This window comes from Sturnira hondurensis, unplaced genomic scaffold (genome assembly GCF_014824575.4).
Source record: "Sturnira hondurensis isolate 20B ecotype Veracruz unplaced genomic scaffold, ASM1482457v3 Scaffold0007865, whole genome shotgun sequence".
In the NCBI taxonomy this organism is placed as follows: Eukaryota; Metazoa; Chordata; class Mammalia; order Chiroptera; family Phyllostomidae; genus Sturnira; species Sturnira hondurensis.
The window spans coordinates 4,938,267-4,959,680 of record NW_028080496.1 but is presented as its reverse complement, the minus strand read 5'-3'; positions in this window follow the sequence as shown (position 1 = coordinate 4,959,680).

The following is a 21,414-nucleotide window of genomic DNA, read 5'->3' as shown; positions in this document are numbered from 1 at the left end:
CTTCATAACTCTCAGCCCAAATATTCCACCTTCTACTCTAGCTCTCTCTCACACCACCCCATTTTTCTTGCTACACCTCATGGCACTATTATAAGGTTAATTAAAATTCATATATGTGAAATGGCTCTGAAAACTATGGATGCATGGACATGTACATTTATCTAATAACTCTATCAAGCTTTCCTTTTCAGTGGATTGGACATTCTTATCTCAAGAACTACTCCTTTGATACATAAGAAAATAACAGAGAGAATATTTAAAACCGTATTTCCAGGGCTCAGTGAGCTAGACAACCCCTGCACTGCACCTGCTGCCTCTGCCTAATGGGGAGTGAGGCCAAGCAGCCAAGGCTGACAGAGGACAGGTCTGAAGCCCATGTCTGTGGCCAGGATCTCCCATGTCCCTCCTACAAGTTCCTCACACTGATGGTGCCAACACGCTTTTTATCCCTGGGTTTATGAGCACAGGTTAGGGTGCCTGTAATTGGTATCTGTATGGTGGGAAACTGCTGAGGCAGTTCCACAGCACATCATCCCCAGGGAAACCCCATGACACAGGGAGACCGAACATCATCGTTCCCGCTTTTCAATGGGAACAGGGCCCCAGGAAGACCCACTGCCCCGCCCCCAGCACCGCACACACACACATACAGACCAAGAACTCCTCCGACTGCAGATTCAGCATCCCAACTGCTACATCACGCAAAGCTTTCCACTTTTAAGAATTATTTTGAAAGACTCATCTGTCGCTGACTTAAACTTGAACAAATATGTACCAAGGGGGTGCAATTTTCCAAGATTACTAAAGCCAAAAGGACAAATTTGCAGGGTGTTACATTCCACGGTGAGAAGTCAGGCAGTAACCCAAAGGTCAAATAATGTGTAGTAAGTGAGGAGGTCAAAAGCATTATGGGGTGGGGGAAAGAGCTGGGTAAGCAGGATAACGAAAGCAAGGGAACATGAGGAAGTCTCATCTTACATCTTTAGAAACAAAGTACGTTTCAGGTATCGATGGAATGTGGTCCATTAAGACAAACTGGAGAAAGGATAGAGAGATGCCATCCTCTGGCAGTACCAGCAGAGTAGCCCCAGCTCACACGGTAGGAGCTGGGTGTTCAGATCCTTGGCCTCCGGTACGATGCAGACGGGGCCGATACTCAGAGTGGACTGCACTTCCAATTCTGCATGGATCCTGACTCATAGCCCTGGAAGGACTCACGGCCTATCCTACGCCTCATTGCTCAGACCTGGAAAGCACACATTCACGATAAGGAAAGCTCCCCGGGAACGCAGCCTGTGTCTAGACGAAGCTTTCTAGAGGGTAATAAATTGCGCATAAAATAAGTGCTTGTCATAAGAACAGTAGACGAGGGATTCTGGACACACAGAGGTTTACATTACCACCGTGGCTCAATACATCATCTGTCACTTTCCGAGGGAAGGCAAGCATCTCGGGTGACAGATGTCGGGGCTTGCGAAAGCCCTCCAGCTGACCAGCATCATTACCCTCAGCCCTCCTTTGACCATCCATCAGCGTGCCGAAGCAGGCGCCCTGCAGCCTGAGACTCAGCACGTTCATTTCCCTTTCCCGGCTCATCCTGGAGCAAGTCCTATTGAATTTTCCATATTCTCAACAGAGAACTGGAGTCTAATTACACGCCCTCCTGATCTATCACAGGAATCCAAGAGGTTAAATAATGCAGAGAAAAGAAAGGCAAGGTACCCATCGCCTGAATTTCAAGCGCACTCAATCTATATTTATCAAGAGTCTACTGTCCTCAAAAGCACCTAGTATGTACATAATCTTCATCTGGGTATTTTCTGTGGACCTGCTCTATCTTACCTTCCTTTAGAAGTGTATTTCCCTCCTCAATTTGTATTCACTGAGCAGTGTGCCTTTGGAACAGGAGACGGCAAATATGTTCAATTTTCCTGTTGACTTTGATCAATTAATCATGCCTACCTGGGATACTAGGTGGAAGGGCACAGAAATCATTCAGCTCCTCCGAAGCTAGTGCCGTGATGGATTAGCCATGTCTGCCATGGCCTCAGGAGATAAAAGCTTCTGACCTGGTGCTGTGATTTAGAAAAGTATTAGAAAAAATGGCAATGAAAACAAAAAACAAACAAAACAAATTGCAGCTACTCAGGCAGTTTTTAAAGCTTTCAGAAACATCAGTGATCATGGTCACTTTGAATTTCACATCTGGTTACAGGTTCAAAATCAGGCTTAAAGGTCACACACTAAAACATGAAAATGTCACATGTAGCAACATATCTTGTGGGTCTCTTTGATCCGACAGCCTGAGCAAAGAGTCTATTGCTGTGGATTGCCAGCAGCAAGAATTTGGATAACTTATTTATCCTCTGTGCTGCTTAATTCATTCACATATTAAGAATAATAATGAAAATGCCCACCTCTCACTGATGTTAAGACCAATTAAGCCCTGGATATAAGGGAAGTATCTGCCACAGAGCCTGACAGAGGATAGAAGGCTTGGTAAATGGTAGCTATTATTATACTTAAATATAATTTAGGGCACAATAAATTATTCCTTTCTGTGCTTTTAAAACACTGTTTATAACATTATGGTGGAATTATTGCCCTGTAATATAATTTTATTTTTTACCATTTATCTTTCTTTTATTGTGAGCTGTACCAGCAGAGGGGCCAGGTCTTATTCCTTGATTCCCAGGGTACGCTTTAATGCCTTACAGAGAGTAGGCAGAAAAAGGTGCAGGTTGGGTGAAAGAGAAAAATGATAATAAAACATGTAAAAGCATCTATAGTCATGTCCATGTACCTCATTTTATAAATTAAAAATCATAGTTTGGACTTCTAAATAATCCTTCATTGATTTCATGCTTTTCTTTGTNATAATTTAGGGCACAATAAATTATTCCTTTCTGTGCTTTTAAAACACTGTTTATAACATTATGGTGGAATTATTGCCCTGTAATATAATTTTATTTTTTACCATTTATCTTTCTTTTATTGTGAGCTGTACCGGCAGAGGGGCCAGGTCTTATTCCTTCATTCCCAGGGTACGCTTTAATGCCTTACAGAGAGTAGGCAGAAAAAGGTGCAGGTTGGGTGAAGAGAAAAATGATAATAAAACATGTAAAAGCATCTATAGTCATGTCCATGTACCTCATTTTATAAATTAAAAATCATAGTTTGGACATCTAAATAATCCTTCATTGATTTCATGCTTTTCTTTGTATCCATTCCAGCCTTTGGCTAAGAAATGGAAAAGTCGCGCCCCAGAAGAGAACATGTACACAGAGAAATAGATGTTTGGGGGGGCCTTGTTCCGACACCCTGTTAATTGCCATGTTGGACAAGAAACTGTACCCTGATTATGGTTGTGGATATTTATATTATTTCTAATCTTCTAGTAATATTTTTAAAATGTAAATTTCTAATGCATTTCTCCCCTATTTACAAGTCTTCAGTGGCTTCTTATCTAACACTTAGAATAAAACCCAAAGTTTTCACCCAAGCTTGTTACATCCGCAACAACGGGACCGGCAGATCCATAAGACAGGCTATCATGTCACTGTTATAGGGGTAAAGAGGTGTATAAGCGCTGGCATAGAATTATGGCTAAGATACGATGATGTGAAGTCAGATTTCAAGATGCAGAGCAGGTTATGGTACAACTTGAATAAAATGTGTAAAAATATGTGCACCTGAAAGTCACACTACAAACTGGTAGCCTGGGTACCCCTGGGAGGGACCCATCTTACTTAGTGATAGGGATTAAAGGGGTGCTGGGTTTTTTTTGTTGTACACCCATGAGTACTTTCTGTATATTGCAAAGAACATAAGCACCCTATGTTCATTGCAGTGTTATTTATAGTCACCAGTATTTGGAAGCAGCCCAAGTGCCCATCAGTAGATAAGTGGATAAAACAGCTATGGTTCATTTATATAATGGAATACTACTTGGCCATAAAATGAAGACCAAGGGCGGGGGGGGGGAGACAGAGAGAGAGTTATGTACACAGATACACACATATATATATATGCATGTGTCTGCTTATTATAATTTAAAATAATGTAATCACTGTATGCCAACCTATTTAACATCCTGCTTTTCCCATATAATCATGTCATGTTAATTTCTTCAAGAAATATAGTAGTAAGCTGTACAATTTCTGTAACATTCACAATATGCAACCAGTCTGCTTTTAATAGAAATTCACTGTTTTCCCTTTTTTTTTGGCACAACAAACAGTGATACAACAAAATTCCTATGTATGCATCGTGCCCTCACCTACAGATGTATGTTTTTCTGGGACGGCGTCCCACAGGGGGGTGTCACGGTCAAAGGATACTTTTAATTGAATAGATATTGCCAGACCGCCTTCCAAAAAGGCTATAATGAAGCACATTTCCACTAGCAGTACATTAAAGTCCACTTTCCTCTGTATCCCGGCCAGCAACAGGTGTTTTTGCCTTGTTCGGGGTTTGCTGGGCGTAGAGGGCTGTCTCATTAATTTGCGTAACTGATGACTGGAGAGGTGAGCGCCCAAACATCTGTCGGCCGTCTGGGACTGCCTCTCCGCGCATTGCTTCTCCACAGCCTTCACACTAACGTTTCTAGTGGGATGCTGGGAAGGGCCATTCACGTCAAATGGATGTTTGCTCATACCATTTACATTACAACAGTCCCCCCAAATCCATCCCTGTTTTCTATTCACTTGATCTATGAAAAATTTTCCCATACAAAACTTTAAATTTTGTATGGCCCAAAAACATATGATTTGGTTTTATCCTGTCCCTAAATACCTCATGAAGCATTCTAAATATTCATTTTCTAATACTTTCTTGTCTGATTCTTTTCACACTGAATCTATAATCCTCCTGGAATTGTGTTTTGGGTAGGACGGGGATTCATTTTCCTTTCTTCCAGAAGGACAGCCAGCTCTGCCAATGCCATCTGTAAAGAACCTGTGTTTTTCTCTAGGTCGAAATATTACTGTCATTGTGTATTCCACTTCCATCTATCTTCAGATGGAGTTCTGGGTTCTCTGATTGGTTTTACTAATCTGTATGTCTATTTATACTCTGGGGCTGTGATAAACCGACTTTGAGTGGCTATTTTAAATGATATTTCATGTAAGTTAAGTTCTCCCTTTCTATTTTTTGCATGCTTTTCTTGGCAATTCTGACATTTATTCATTCATAGAAGCTCTTAGGATAATTTTATCCAGTTTCAAAAGACAGACATGTAAGGATTATAACCACAATTATACTTAAACTACACACTGATTTCAGAAAAACTGCCATTTTATTTACCAACCACTGCCTTTCTGATTTATATATCTTAACACAAGTTTGTAGAAATTTTATTTATAAAAGCTTCTACTATTTTCATATTGTTTACTAGTTACATTTCACTGTTCTTTTTCCTTAGCACTGTGACTTTTGATTCCACTTCAATTTCTAAATGCTTATTGCGATATCAAAGCAGAGGTTTTCTTTTTGTAATTTTATCACACTGAATCTCTTTACTAAATTCTTTTATCACTTGACGGAGACCTTTGTTTCTCACTTTTCATTATGGGCTTTTGTGTTTTCTAGGTGCAAAATAATTTCATTATCTAAAGGATATAGGTTCATCACTTTTGTCCTTATATTTACATGTTTATTTCAATTTATTTTCTTACTCCATTTTTAGAACTTTCAAGAAAATATTCTCTAAAAATGGCTATACTTATTTAGTTCTTGAAATGGTTTTAGTGATCTGTGATTGAAAATAATACTTGCTGTTAACTGTTGATAACTTTAATTATCTTTTTTAAAAAATATTTTATTTATTTATCTCTAGAGGGGAAGGGAAGGAGAGAAATGTCAATATATTGTTGCCTCTTGAGTCCCCTGCTGGGAACTGGTCTGCAACCCAGGTATGTGCCCTGACTGGGAATCGAACGGCGACCGTGTGGTTCACAGGCCCATGCTCAATCCACTGAGCTACACCAGCCAGGGCTAATTATCTTTTTTAAAAGATTTTATTTATTTGTTTTTAGAGAGAGGGGAAGGGAAGAAGAAAGAGAGGGAAAGAAACCAGTGGGCAGTTGCCTCTCGAATGCCCAACTGGGGGGCCTGGCATGCAACCCAGGCAGGTGCCCTGACTGGGAAGCAAACTGATGACCCTTTGGTCTGCAGCCTGCACTTAATCCACTGAGCTACACCAGCCAGGGCATTTTAATATCTTTTTATCTCTACTTTGGCTTTATTAGTAATGGCTAATGACTTTGATCATGTGACTTGCCATTATCTGTGAATATGCTCAAACTTTTTTCTATATTTTTTAATGTTTTTCTATATTTTCTACACTTTTTCTATATTTTCCCTTTTTATTATTGAGTTATAAGGGTTCTTCATTATATTCTGGGTACCAGTCTCTTATTAGACATATGGTTTGCCAGTATTTGTGGCTTATCTTTCCACTTTCTTGAGGGTGCTATTTGCAGTACACCCATTTTTAATTCTATGAAGTCCCATTTACCTACTTCTTCTCTCGTCCCTTGGGCTTACCTGTTACATCTAAGAAGGATCTGCCCAACTTGAGGACAAGAAGGTTTACTCCTATGCTTTCTTCTATGAGCTTCTGTTCAGAGCTGTGGCTGTTACTTTAGTTGGCAGGGTTAGGTTGCCCTGGCAGCCTCGTGAAGCCATTTGACTAGAAACAGAAGAGCTTATTTCCAGACTCTCAATTCTATTCTTTTCATCTCTACCTACCCCCTAGCCAGTACCCCCTTTCCTCAATGACAGAAACTGACACGTGCTAAGGTTAAAAAGTGTGAGTGTTCTAACTTTGTTCTTGTTTGGATTTTTTCTACCCTTCTGAGTCTTCTGCATTTCCAGAGCTGTGGCTTTTGAACATGGAGAGGAAGCAGCCCACCCATCTTCTAAATTCTAATAGTGGCTTTATTAAAATTTGTGGTTGTTTCATTCAGTTTTACAAAGAGATCAATCATGGGCTTTTTCTCATTTCCACTGTTTCTTTTAACTCTCTAATTCCTCCATCATTTCCATCACTACAATTTCAGAACAACGTGAAATAACAGCAGTGGTTTCGTGAATTCTTCACCATTGCTGACTTCAATGAGAATTATTTTTAAGGCTCAGTGTTCATTACAATGTTGGCCATTGATCGTATTTAATGTTCTTGATCAAATTCTTTCTGGTTCATTAAGACCTCTTGATCAGGAATGAATCTGAGTTTTCTCAAATTTCTGAGTCCTAATTTCTCTACCTGTGGAAATTGAAGCTAGTCGGAATCACAGAGCCCAATCAAATAAAAGCTGACTTTGGGGTTAGACACAACTGGGCTCTTTTAACCTTTCCGCTCCAGCTCTGGGACATGAGTATCTCCAAGCCTAGACTCCTCATGGGTAGAAAAACTCTGACTAATTCTACTCACCCCGTAGTTTTTTAAGGATCAGAGATGATATAGGTAAAGTACCTGACATGAAATAAACATCTAGGAGATGGTGACCTTTATTCACGTTACTTATAAACCTTTCTGGCTCTCACATGCTGTGGCCTGTTCTATATGTAGCTTTTTCTGACCTAGAGTCACCTACCTCAGAAACTGGATGGCCAGGTACACTTTCAGCCTAACTCGAAGGGAGTGGAAGTTTAAATGTCAGCTTGTTAAAGGGCTGACTAAACTTCCCATCAGATTCCTGATGGTTTACTTGTGGCATATAAATCTGTCACAGAAACAAGAAAAAAGACAAACAGTGGAACTGAAGGAAGTGTGTGTATCCAGCTCACACCACCTCACACCAGAATGAGTTACCTGCTGCACCTGGTACACCAGAATGCACCTGCTGCACCTGGGTTTAGAGAGCGCTCAGAGCTGTAAGGCAACGGTTCAGTCTCAGACACGGGCCTCACTCCACAACCCGTGACTTCACTGTGACACAGTTTATCAGGCCACTGACCACACCTTCAACCAAGACGTCTTTCAAGGTAACTAACAACCTGTGGCGACAAATCGAGTAATCAATGTGCATGTCTCATGTCTTCTGGGTCAAGCACCAGGTCACAGTCAAGCCAGTATTTGATTCTTAGTAAGTGTGAGTGAATGCCTGCACAGATCTGTAGCTGAAATGGATAAATGGATGGACACACAAGTAAATTAATTAATAAGTTAATCAACGACCTTTGGGCTTTTCCCATTCAATTCCCAATTACTAGGTTTAAACATATAGAAAAATAATAATTTATATGCAATCATGTGAAAAGGTACCTTTAAGACTAATCTCTATCACTATAATCATTGCTGTTAATGAGTTAGTTGGTTTAGCTAAGTCCATTGGATTATGGAGGGGTGTGCAAAGACTGAAACAGTGTCTTTGCACACACCTCCAAGCATACACACACACACACACACACACACACAGGGTCCAGCAGAAGTAATGCCTGCTTGAGTGTGGTTGGTAGGGTAATAATATGGGTGTAATAATTCATAGTTTTAATTTGAGTATTTCACCTAAAATGTCCTATGGTTTGCTTTAGTATGATATTGTTATGTTACAGAATTACATGCTTATGATTTTGTAATAAAAAAGGGGCATTATTTGTGCCAGGCCCTGCATATGTGCGCGCGCGCACGCACACACACACGTATGTGATATATATCCACACACTATTACAAATACGTGTATATATTTTATTTATAAATACTACATGGATATTTATACTACATTTGTATTTATACTTATTTTCAGTGTGGCTTCCAGGATTTTTTGCTGGACTCTCTAGCTCACTAATTCACTGTGAACAGCTGGTTCCCGGAAAGGACGGAGGGACGGGGGGCAGGTGGGGAGACAAGTTCAGGGTCCCCAGAGGGAGGACTGTGGGAGCCCTGCTGCTCTTTGCCCTTTTCCACCCCAGGCACCGGACTACACTCAGATCCCACCGCAGGTTGTCCTGAGGATGTCTGCCAGGGGTTACTGAGGTTCTAATTAATTCTTTTGTAATGGCTCAGTATTTTCCACCTCTGTTCCTCTCTGGTGTCCCAGCCTTGGAAACAAGCTGCCCCACCTCCAGAGACCGCCCTGGGAAGAGCCTATTAATAAATAATTAAGTTTGGAGACTCCTGCAGTGGTTGAGTCAGGACTGGAGAGCATGTGACAGCCGTTTCCATGGCAACGCACCAACAGGAGCTGAACTGCTCTATTTCTCTTTTCTTAGGTGTGGAGCACGTGGGGGCAAAGGCCCAGATTAAAAAGGGATTTGTTACTGTGCTTTTCGTTTTCATTTATTTTCAGAAAAATCCGTGACTGAATTTAGAATTCAAGAAAGACTACATTTCTCACAAATGAAATACCATCTACAACTGGGTAGAAACCTTCCTCTGCCTCCCCTCCCACCCTGCAGGCTCCTCTGTTCTCTGATGCACAGGTCTTGGGCCCATCCCCGCCCCACGATGCTGTGTTTATGATCCCCAGCCACTCTGCCCCTCCCCCCTTAACTAGGTCTGTGATTGAACCTCACATCCTGTAGGACACAGAGAACTTGGGTTTTGCACTAACGCCGGGCTGAACTCCATGCACAGCCCCTTCCAGTCACTCACTGTGATGTAGGAAAGTTGCCAGACACTGAACCTGTTTCATGGCCCATCAAGAAAACACCAGAATTGCTCTGCAGGGTTACAGTGAAGCTCCAAGGAGGTACCACAGATTAGGGGTTTAAGAAAACAGATGTTTTTTCCATCCGATTGTCTGGATTTCGATCTTCTCTTTGCCTTTTGCTCACTTTCTCTTTTAGAGCACATGAATTTCGCTAAGTCTCAAATTCTTATCTGAAACACTGGGCCAACAATCAATTGTCTTAGCTTGTGGATTTATTTGGAATATTAATGTACTAGATGTACAGGGTAGGCAAAAGTAGGTTTACAGTTGTGAGTACACAAAACAATGTATTCTTGCATTATTAATTATTGTATTAATAACTGTATTATGAAAAGGTCTAAGTATTAGGTCTTGTGACTAGTTATATGATGGTATCTGTAGCAATGGTGCATATTTTATGTCTGATTTTTTGACCTTTTCCTCCCTTAAAATACCTTAAAGTACCCCAGAAGCTGCCACCATTATAAGTTCCAGGATGATATGCGACTAAGCTAGTAGCATCCTCGGACAATGGGGTGCTAACAAAGATTTTTTCTCTGGTTTGGGGAGGAGTGATTCTTTATGGAATGAAAAGCAAGAATGGATGCGTGTGGCAAAGAAGGTAGCCTGTGCTGGTTACTGTTCACCTAGTCTACTCACCAACTGCCCAAGGCTATTCTCTCTGCCCTGCTCTACCTCTAGGAAGCTGACTCCTACCAACACCTTGCTGCTGGCTTCAGGCTGAATTTGCCCGAGGGGAAGCCTCAAAAAGGATGGTGGAAGGGGAGAGAGCCCTGGGGCAAGATAGCTGGGGGGTCCTCTGCCCTGCCCTTCCATACCCCAGTGCCCTCCTGTGACTGTACTTCCGGCCTGGCCATGCCTTGCCCTCAAGTCCTGCTGCCCCTGGGGCTCCCGGAGCAGGAGCCCCTCCCCTGCTTCTCTTAAGCCACAAGAGTGCCAACATCTCCACGGTGCTATGTCTGGGGGCCTCACCATCCCGTGTGCACTTCTTTTTTTTTTCACTGATTTTAGAGGAAGAGAGGGAGAGAGAAGAAGGAAAGACAGAGAGAGAGAGAGATGGATTTGTCATTCCACTTACTCATGAGTTCATTAATTGCTTCTCGTGTATACCCTGACTGGGGATCGAACCTGCAACCCTGGTGTATCAGGACAACACTCCAACAAGCTGAAGTGAACTGCCCAGCCAGGACCTCTGTGCACTCTCAACCCTGACAACCCTCCTCTAAGGAATCTCTTCATTAAAGTCTGTTCACTGGAACCAGATCCCGCTTCCCAGCAGGACTGTAATTCATGTAATGTGCCACACGGAACCTACCACCCCTGGACAGGGACCATGTGTCAGTGCCCATCACCTCAGTGTGGCCTATAGATAGGGTCTCCACAGAGCTATGTGGAAGTCAAGAGAATGGAGTCAGGGTCCCTCAGAATTGCCTGGAAGGAGATCAGCCCCGGTGCAGGTACAATGCAGGGCGACCCTGACCCCCGCCTGCTATCAGTGTCTGTAGGCAAGCACTGCAATCTTGGCTTTTCTCACCTTTGCCTGTCGGCCACTGATGACCACCATACTAAGAAAAAACAAGCATCTTAAGACTGGTTCAACTACAGTTGAGAACTATTCACATTTTCTTCCCCGAAATGACTTGCCCTCTGTGGTCACAACCATAGGTAACAGCACTGTCTTCATGAAGCAGATTTCAAGGTAACCGTGACGTGAGAAGTAATTGCCTATACGTTTTTAAAACCTGAATGGAAATATCGGCAACTATGTCCCAAGATCCACTGGCACAACTGGGCCCGAAAGCAGTGGGAACGGTCACCAAACAAGTCCCCAGCAGCAGTCTAGAGTCAGTGCGGCTGGCCCTGCACAGGCAAACTCTCTGCAGGCTGAGAGACAGGCTGTTCTCCTCCCCCCTCTGTGAGCCATGCTTGCAGCACCCATAATTTTCTGTCCCACCCTCTAGACATCCCTTCTGTCCTATTTGTGTCACATTAGTGCCTACAAACCCAACAGGAGAGGAAAACCAAAACACAAACAAAAAACACCAACAAAAATGCCGTAAGACCCCTGCATCTTCCCTTTCAATCTTTGAGAATATTTCATTTCCTGCTGTGAGAGACGACCTCTTATCTCTTCCTGCCATCTGGACTTTCTACATTTATCACTTTGGTTTTACAAACTTAAGCCTCTGTGTTCTCGAATCCCAGCGACCTCTTTCTTTAGTCCACGTGTCTGTGGTTCTGCCTAATGCGTTTTCCTGTCCTGGCACGACCTGTGACCTTTGGCTTCTTTTGGTAGCTTCCCATCTCCACTAGGCACAGTTTGTCATATGCACAGTTTAACTGATGGGTTTCACTTAAAGTAATGTGGCCCCACCCCAAGTGAATGCTTGGAAGTGGCAGGTGAAATTTCAGTTCTCTGAGATGTCACGGACGTAAATCTGATTAATTGCTTCATTGACTCTGGGAACATCCTTGGATCGCGTTTCCTACCCAAGTCCCCAGAGCGTTCGCATTAACTTCTGGCAGTGAGGTGGCTGGGCCCGGTCATCCATCACCGGTAACAACACTGAGAACACCTGAGGTGGAACATGCTGACAGGTAGATTGGGTTCTGCTTTCCAGGAAAGCGGATTTCAGTAACCCGGCCCTGTTGGCCCCTTTGGACTCTTTCTTCTACCCCCCAGGAAGGNTCCTGTCCTGGCACGACCTGTGACCTTTGGCTTCTTTTGGTAGCTTCCCATCTCCACTAGGCACGGTTTGTCATATGCACAGTTTAACTGATGGGTTTCACTTAAAGTAATGTGGCCCCACCCCAAGTGAATGCTTGGAAGTGGCAGGTGAAATTTCAGTTCTCTGAGATGTCACGGACATAAATCTGATTAATTGCTTCATTGACTCTGGGAACATCCTTGGATCGCATTTCCTACCCAAGTCCCCAGAGCGTTCGCATTAACTTCTGGCAGTGAGGTGGCTGGGCCTGGTCATCCATCACCGGTAACAACACTGAGAACACCTGAGGTGGAACATGCTGACAGGTAGATTGGGTTCCGCTTGCCAGGAAAGCGGATTTCAGTAACTCGGCCCTGTTGGCCCCTTTGGACTCTTTCTTCTCCCCCCCAGGAAGGTTCCCACATGCAAACATGGGCCAGGAAAGGGCTCTTTTTCTTCTGCTACCACTCAGGAAAAGAAGCAATACCATGCAGCTACAGAGTTCTTTCTTGGTCAATACGCTATTTCCAGAAAGAAATTTCATGCTAGGTCCTCATGTTTTAATTCCTCTTAACATTTATTGAGCTTATCTCAATAACAGAGGTGGGTCTTGTAGGGGTTTTGTGATTAAAAGCAGAGAACACAGATGTCCATATATCTGTACGCTAATATTCATAGTGGCTCTATGTATACTAGCCAAAAACTGGAAACGCCCAAGTGTCCATCAACAGCTGACTGGGATAAAGAAATTGTGGCTATGTCCACAGAAAGAGATACCCCTCAGGAAGAAAAAAAGAAGTAACCCTACATACATGCAACCACATGGATGAATCTCAATGTAACTATGCTAAGTGAAAGAAACCAGACGAAAAAGGTGATTAGGGCTGTTTCGCATGGATGGTCCACAGAGCCCCAGTTGGACCCCGTGCACTGCCCTGTCCTGGACCTGCCTGCAGGAAGGAGCTAACACTGGACAAAAAAGGAGGGCAGCTGGAGGTGGGCTCACATCCCAGTGCATACTACCTGCTGATCCTGGACGAGCTGTGACATTTCTCCGAGTCTCAGGATGGTCTGTGAAACAGCAATCCTAATCCTGCTTTGCAAGGTGCTTTCTGGCATCCCACCAGCACGCATCGTCATTCACCAGCCTCATCACTTGCTCCGTACAACAAGGTAAGCACCGTGCTCCTTAACAAAACTGGAAATTCAGGGAGGTTAAATGATGCTGTTTATAAAACCAGCTAGTGGTAAAATGGCAACTACAACCCTGCACATGAGCCCGCCTACCTTAAAGAAGCCACATGAGACTCAGGAAGGATATCAAGTTCAGAGAACACTCTCTAAGCTGCAAATCAATGTTTAATAGGAAGGCGCAGGGAGTCACTGAGAGACACCCCGAAGACCAGGGACTTGGAAGTCAGTTTTCTCTGTCTCTTAAATACTAAATACCTGTGTGTTTTCAACAAGTTATTTCCCTTCTATGTGACTCAGTTTCCTCACCTGTAGAATAAAATACTGCCCCCCACCCCCAGGTAATTACTACTAGCTAATGATTTTTACAAAGGATCAACTATTTTCCTATGGTCACTTGACCTGCCCTCTCCCACTAAATTCCACAGGTCCCGTTCTAGAACAGGGCTGCAAAGAAAAAGGGAAAAGAAGGGGTGAGGCAGGACTCAGAGAAAGGACCTCGGCAGACATTAGGCCTGTGTGATAGCCCATCACGTTTCAAGATTTCATTTTCTCTTTTTCATGCTGAATGATCTCAATCACTGTGAGCACTCTTCACCAAGTTCTATTTTCCAGAGATTTAATCATTCCCTTTGCTTTGTTCTGGATGTTTTCAAATGTTCTGAAGTGTGCTCTTCCGGGGAGAGGGGAACGCAGAGAGAGCGAGCTGACGACTGTCCATCCCAAGCGAAGACCTGGGGGTTTGTCTGCAGAAGTCTGGGAAGCTGGGCTGACATGACCACCTAACTGATATAATTATTATAGACAGCAACACCCCAAATTCTAACCAGATGCTTTTCAGTCTGAGTTCTTCAGTTTGCCCATTTGTCTATTATGCACCACTGAACTAATTTACATGATGTGTCAACAAGTTCCCTTCTTAGAGCTCAGGGCTAGGGTAGAGGGTAGAATCCATAAGTTCCCAGATCGTGTCAAAAGCGTTTTCATACTTGGAGAACATCGTCACATCTGCACTATCCTAGAACTGGTGTCCTCGGACCACAGCCACCACCTGGCTTTGTAAATAAAGTCTGACTGGGAAACACACACAATCTGCACATCGTCTGTAGCAGCTTTGGCATCGCAACGGCAGAGATGGGCATTTGCAACAGATGCCTTACATGGCCTGCAAAGCCTGTCATATGCACCAAGTGGCCCTTTCAGGAGGCATGGCCAACCCTGGTCCTACAGGACACAGAGGAAAAACTCTGGTGGTCACTTCAAGGCAAACTCTAAAGGTTGAAGGGGTGGCAGAACACAGGCGGGTCACTTTCTTACTTAATCCAGGACCTGTTTTTAAGTCAAACTGAGAAAGTGAACTCCAGATAGATATGTAAATTACCCTGACCCAGCAAAAGTTACCAATCCCCTAGGACATGGGCCACGCGACTCTGTATTTGCAGAGGGCTTTTGCCTCTGTGATCATTAAATTACCACTAAAACGCCATCAGATTGATACCAAATAGACAAGAGGAGTGTTTGTTCTATTTGCCTTTCGCTAAGGATCTCAGTGGAGCTCAGAGAAGGTCAACAACCGCTGACATCATTCTGACGGCAACTGCCGGGGGGCCTCTGCGTGCCCTGGGGCTCCAGCGGACTGTCTCAGCAATCCACGTAGCAACTTCCTATGGCAAGAGTTCCTTATTGTGCCCACTAGGCAGAGGAAGAAATGGAGACATTAAATAAATTAAGAGGATTGCTGAAAGCCAAGCATCTTTTAAACATATTTGTGCCAAGTCAAAAACCCAAGTACGGATCTCAGGATTTGTTTTTAAATGAAGAGACCTAAGACTTTTAGTTCTGCGGCCACACATGCAGGAGTCAACGGAGGTCTAGGATGCAAATGGCATTTGAAGCCACACCCGACACCCTGTTGAGTATCTCTCAGGTGCCTACCCGTCAGGCAGAGGGTGGGTGCAGGGCTAAAATTATAAGAGAAACTGGCATTTGGTAGTATCCAAAGGCATAGCCCCTAGGCATGAGGTCCCCCATACCTGTTCCCAAAACTACTCGGTGTGGCAGAGGTAAATGAAGGTATATCTGGAGTTGGAGGAAGAGAAGAATCACAGCCCACCCAGAAGCCCATAACAATGGCTCACAGGCCCTACTAGAAGCAACCTCATCACACGGAGCTGCTGTGATCAGCACCTTCCCAGCCTGGAAGAATAGGCAGGGGAAGCCCCTCTAGCCTATGAGCTACCCTCTCACACTTACGCTGAGTAGAGAGATTGGCCAGTGGGTTAGAGAGCCCTTCATGTGACTGGTCAAACACAAAACTAATGTTATAACCAAGCCATGCTGAACATTGTTAGAGACATGAGACAGCCAACAGGCTAAGCAAGAACAGGTTTACGGGGTTTCAGAGAGAATGAATGCAGAAGGCCATTTCATGTTTGCAAAGGTGTGTGCCAAAAGGAGGAACAAAGCCAAGGTCATTCCCCCAGTGTGGACGTCTCTCATGGGTCATTTTGAAAAGCCAGGAAACTGAACACCATTAGGTAAAATAAAAGCACAGTTTGGGTGACTTTAGAAATGTTTTCTAGTGTACTTACTGAGCTGCAAATACATCCAAAGGCAACCCCAAACCTAATGAAAGCCCTTGACTGAATAGTGATGAAGGGGGCAGTCAAAGGAAGATTCCGACCCTAAACACGTGTCTTCTGTCCTAAAGGTAAGAGGGAGCCATGAAACAGAAAGCTGACAAATGACTGGGTAAGCACCACCATGGGAGTGAGATGCAGCTCAGACAAAGGACCATTTAAGTGAAATACATAGAAACCATCGGCTCCAACATGTATTCATCTCAGTAACACAGTTCTCGTGCTGCAGCCTTATTGACTGGCGCAGTGTTTAGCCTTAGGGGATGCATGCGGACAGATGCGTGGTACCCTCCTTGGGGGAAGAAAGCAAGTGTGGCCTTCCTGTCCCTCATTTCCTCAATGCACCCTCTGCTTATTTTGAGATCCTGAATATTGTTCTAATGGCTTATTTCTCCCAGAATGCACTATTTGCATTTTTCCAAACTATTTTTTTCTTCTATTTCTTTGCCATGTTTCTAAACCTGGGTTCACTCTGCTGACAAAATCAGCCACCCTATCAAGTTTAATTAGTCCACTGTATGCTTCTTCATCCACATCATTAAGCAAGATGCTGAGTAAGAGGCAGTCTGTGTCGGTCTTTCCAAAAAGCTGTCGTTGCCACTACCCTCCCGCTTCCCAAGCCACCCACCGGCGGGGCGGGGCTCCTGCAATGGCTCACCTCCACACTGATTTCAATTCCCCACAGACTATCGTTTTGTGACGTGTTCTATGCTGTGTATTAATAAGGCAAGACTGGGGACATTCTCTGCATTTTATATGGGTCCTCTCATTCACTAATTAAAAGTGAATAATGAAGTTAAGATTTGTCTGGCAAGATTTCCTTTATTACTAGTGCTACAATTAGGTTTATGTTGTTGTTCTTCTCATTTAGATGTTTATACACACACACACACAAACAGCCTTCTTATCATCTGCACATCCTTATTTTAATTTGCTGTTGAGAGAGTTAAGTTCAACTCTGAGCCTGCTGCTTACAGAGTATATCCTGGAAGAACCAGGTGGAGGTCTGACCACACACACCTCAGTTTTCCAACTTCAGGGGAGTCAAAGCCAGCCTAGGACTATTTGCCAGGGCTTGGCTCTGGGTTGGGTTTCATGGGCCTGGACTAGGAATAAAGGGTTCTTACTGAATACAGCTCCAGTTGCCAAGAACAATCTATCCGAACTCCACTGTGCAAAGTTGAGGTTTAAACAAAGCGGTAAAAAAATCCAAATGTCAAATCCAGGAATTGCAGGCAAAAATCAAAGCTGGCTCTACAGAGGTGAACAGGGTGTGTGAAAATGGGATCCACGTCAGAGACCAGGAGGGCAGGAACATGAAATGAGATGGGGAGTTGCTCTCGTATCAGCAGGAAATTAAAAGGTGATAAAAACCACCAATCATTAGCATCACTGTCGCCAACCCAGGTGAACACTTTTATCACAGAATGTGAGAACGTAGAATGCAAGGGGGCTCTAAAGATGGTCAATATCTCCTTTTGAATTCCAATGCCCCCGCATCCCACACACCGTCAGTCTGCCCCCACAGTGCCACTGCCCCGGAGGAACAGCATGTCACTGGGGACGATGCTCAGAAAAGCCTGGCACAAAAGAAGATCTGAAGGAGGTCACATCCACAGGTGTCAATGAGTTAGGACTTGCAGAGGTGAACGGGGGCCAAAGAAACAAGACTTTATGCCACATGTAAAGAGGTTTAGATAGTAGCCTAAGAACTAACATAAGTCACCAAGAGGCTTTAAGCAGGGTGATAAAATACCTTATTTTTTGATAGGATGAGTCTGGAGTAAGCTGCACTCTGGGTGCGCTCATGACCAGAGCAAGGAAACCTGAGAGGAGACTACAGTAGATGGAAGAGTCACTTGTGGCCTAAGCTGGGTGGTGGTAAGGAAAGAGTGGTCACTTTTAAAAGTGTAAGCAGGGATGTTAGACAAGAGGACGAGATTGGAGGGAGCGGCCAAGGATGCCAGGTAGTTTATTTAGGGGTGCGGCCATTCACTAGAAGGCAGCCACTGAGGACAAAAGATTAATACATTAGATAATAGATATGCTAACTGCACTTATTAATTTTGATACAGGGGTTAAATGACTGGCTTGATTTAGAGTGGGGTCCACCCTTCAGCCAAGTCACTGTGGCCAAGAGAATGGAGTCCCATCACAAACAAGGGTACTTTGGGCAATGATGAGACGTTTTGGTAAGTCAGGTTGGTAAGGAAGCAACAACCTACAAATGAAGTACAGTTATTCATAGACTTCCTCCTTCTTGATTCTTTTTGGCTTGGCTAGGTATCTCTTTGTACACAAATACTTTCCGGAAGATGCTAACCTGGCTTTTCTTAGTTTGGTGATTACATGGGGAACTGTGAGAAAAAGTCTTTGGTTTTAAGTGCAAGGTCTGTTTGTGGAGGTGCAATAATGCTGGGGGACTCAAGGATTTCATAACTGCATCCGAAATCTTATGACAGTTTTCCCACAGAGAATGAGTGTCCCTGACATCATTGTCCACATTGCAAGCTTCCTGCCTCTGACATAATACATGCATCCTTAAGAGGTTGTGTGGGAATCAATTTTTTACATTTGGGAGACAGTTCTAATCTCCATTTCTTCTCCTATACAACGGAGAACATCAAATTCTATTTCAAACACACCAGGAAGCATTGTATTATTAACAGCCATGCTGTGAATTTTCTCTGTGGCTGGAACATGGGTCCACTAATTGATCTGTTTGGCGAATTTGGATTTTTATCTACAGGCTTTCTTGAATTCATCTTAGAAAACCCATCAGTAGCTGAATGTGAAACCCAGAATGCTTAAGATCTGCTCAGTAATTTAAGGAAATTACATCTATTCAAGGATGATCGTCAGTGATCCAATGTTACTGGGTTCTTCCCCCCCACACACACACATTCTTTGCATTTTAATAGTCTCTGCCTCTGTAAGTAACAAGCACATTTCTGTAAAGAATCCATTTCAAATCTCTGCTTCAAAGCTCTGCTCTTCACCTTTGAGGAAATACAGCTCAGGAAAGTTGAGTAAACAAATTGCAGATGGCATGCCACCTTCATTCAGAGAACACGCTGATTACTCAACAAAACGGCACTTAGTGCCACCACGAAGCCAGGAACTAAACTGCCACCTCACCACCTCAGTGGAACCCACTCCTCCCACCTGGGGAATGCCTAGAGGGAGCAGGCAAGTGTGTCCAAAATTGCAATTGCCAGAGGGAAAGAAAAAAGACTGACTCTTTCTTGTGAGGAATACAATCATGAAAAGGTCTTTCATCGTGGACCGAGTATATCCCAAGCATGGTTCATCCTTGATGCCCAGGAGTGACCCGATCTTGCCCGTGACACACTCACGAGGTGCTTTATCATTTGCATCTAAAATAATATCGTACTCCCTTCTCCTAGGCAGTCCCCCCCCGCCCCGCCTACTGTGCCAGCCCTGAAATAGAGCTGCCATAAATAAGACTGACAGTCACATTTTTAGGAAGGGCAAGCCTTTCAGAACGCTTTTCTCTTCACAACACATAATTAAGGGAGTCACCACAATCCTAAAAATAACCTGAATGAATGTGAAATAGTATTTAACACCATCAAAATACTCTAAACCTGGGGGAAATCACAGAGTGACCAATAAAGGCCCGAGGATTTTGTTAACTATCTTAAAACATTTCCAGATAGGTGAAAATATCACTCCTAGTTTACTGATGAGGGAAGGGAGGCGAACCGTGCCCTCTCAGAAAAGGAGATGTGTAACACCTAAATTGTCCCCACAACACGGAAATTGAGCAGTCGACCCCTCTGCCTAACACCGGCACGGCTTAAAGGGCTGGGTCACCCCATTCTTTCCCCAGCAAGCAGGACACCAATGGTCACAGGAACTACCTTTCCCAAAGTAGGCTGGAGAAATGTCTATGACTGTGGCAGGGGGGTGGGGGGTGGGTGGGCGGGAGACACTTCCTTCTACCCTTTGAGGTTCTGTGACTAGGTTTGAGAATTAAATTAACAGGAGACGAATTCACAGGTGAAAAGCAAACAAGCTGTATTTAATATTTTATGTGCATGAAAATCTTCCTAAGAGAATGAAGAAAAATGGGCCTAATGTGCTTTATGGACCCATACACCACATTGGGCCCCAAAGTGTTTGAAGCGCTGGAGAATAAACGGTGGGGCTGTGACAAGACCAAGCGACTTGGGCAAGGGCAGTGAACTGTGGACAGGGAAGGAAGAGGAGTTATCTTAGTAGATGTGTTTGCACAGACACGTCGCAGCACTAGCTGCCAATTTCTGGTGATAAACATGGCCTCTTCCTGGCACAGGGAGGTAACCTTGATGCTCACAGGAGATTTTATACCCTGTTTTTCGGGAGAAGTAGGGAAATCAGAAAGCTCTTCCTGCATCTGCTGTTTCTTAGGTGCCTTCAGCCCAAAATGATCAATATGTCCAAGCAGTATATTTGGGGGTAGCATGTTCTGAACCCCTTCAATGACAAGGGACTCAAAACACTTGAGTGACAAGGATGTCTTTTAAGAGTGGGGGCAGCTGGTGCCATCCTAAGCCACGAGGTAGAGTTCAATGCCTCCTAGCTTCCCTTCCAAAAACATTCAAGACAGAAGACAATACTGATTTGATCTAAGACACCACAGAAAGATTTCAGAAGAGACGGTGGCTTACACACTGAGGAAATGTTTGGCAGAGGGAACACAGGAGAGAACCCCAGGATGCGCATGGAACTCCCGAAGGGCACTGTGGCCAGTACAGATGGAGACACAGACACGAGAGAAGTATGGCCCAGCCCCTTTGCCTGAAGACCTGCCTGGCACTGGGCAACTCACTTCCCAGCTCTGGTATCTCCACTCCCCTACCTGTAAACTGTTTAAGGAATGATTTCCAAGTTATGTCTTCTATTGACCCTCCAGGGTCTGGATCAAGGAGGAATTGAGATATAAGGGGCTGATGAGGTTGGAAGTCCTGGGAAACTATCCTAACCCCACCTGTCAGCCTGAAATGCCACTAAGGAGATAAAGACGGTCAACACTTGAAAAGACGAAAACATGCTCAAGAGAGTGGCTACTCACAAGCACACAGGTACTATTATTTAGGCACCATATATGTATTTACAGGTATAGGCAAATTCAGTAAGTGGGAGCGAGATGCAGAATCATATCGCCTTCTTCATGAACAGACCTCCAAGGAGGACTCGAAAGCTGTATTTCTCCAC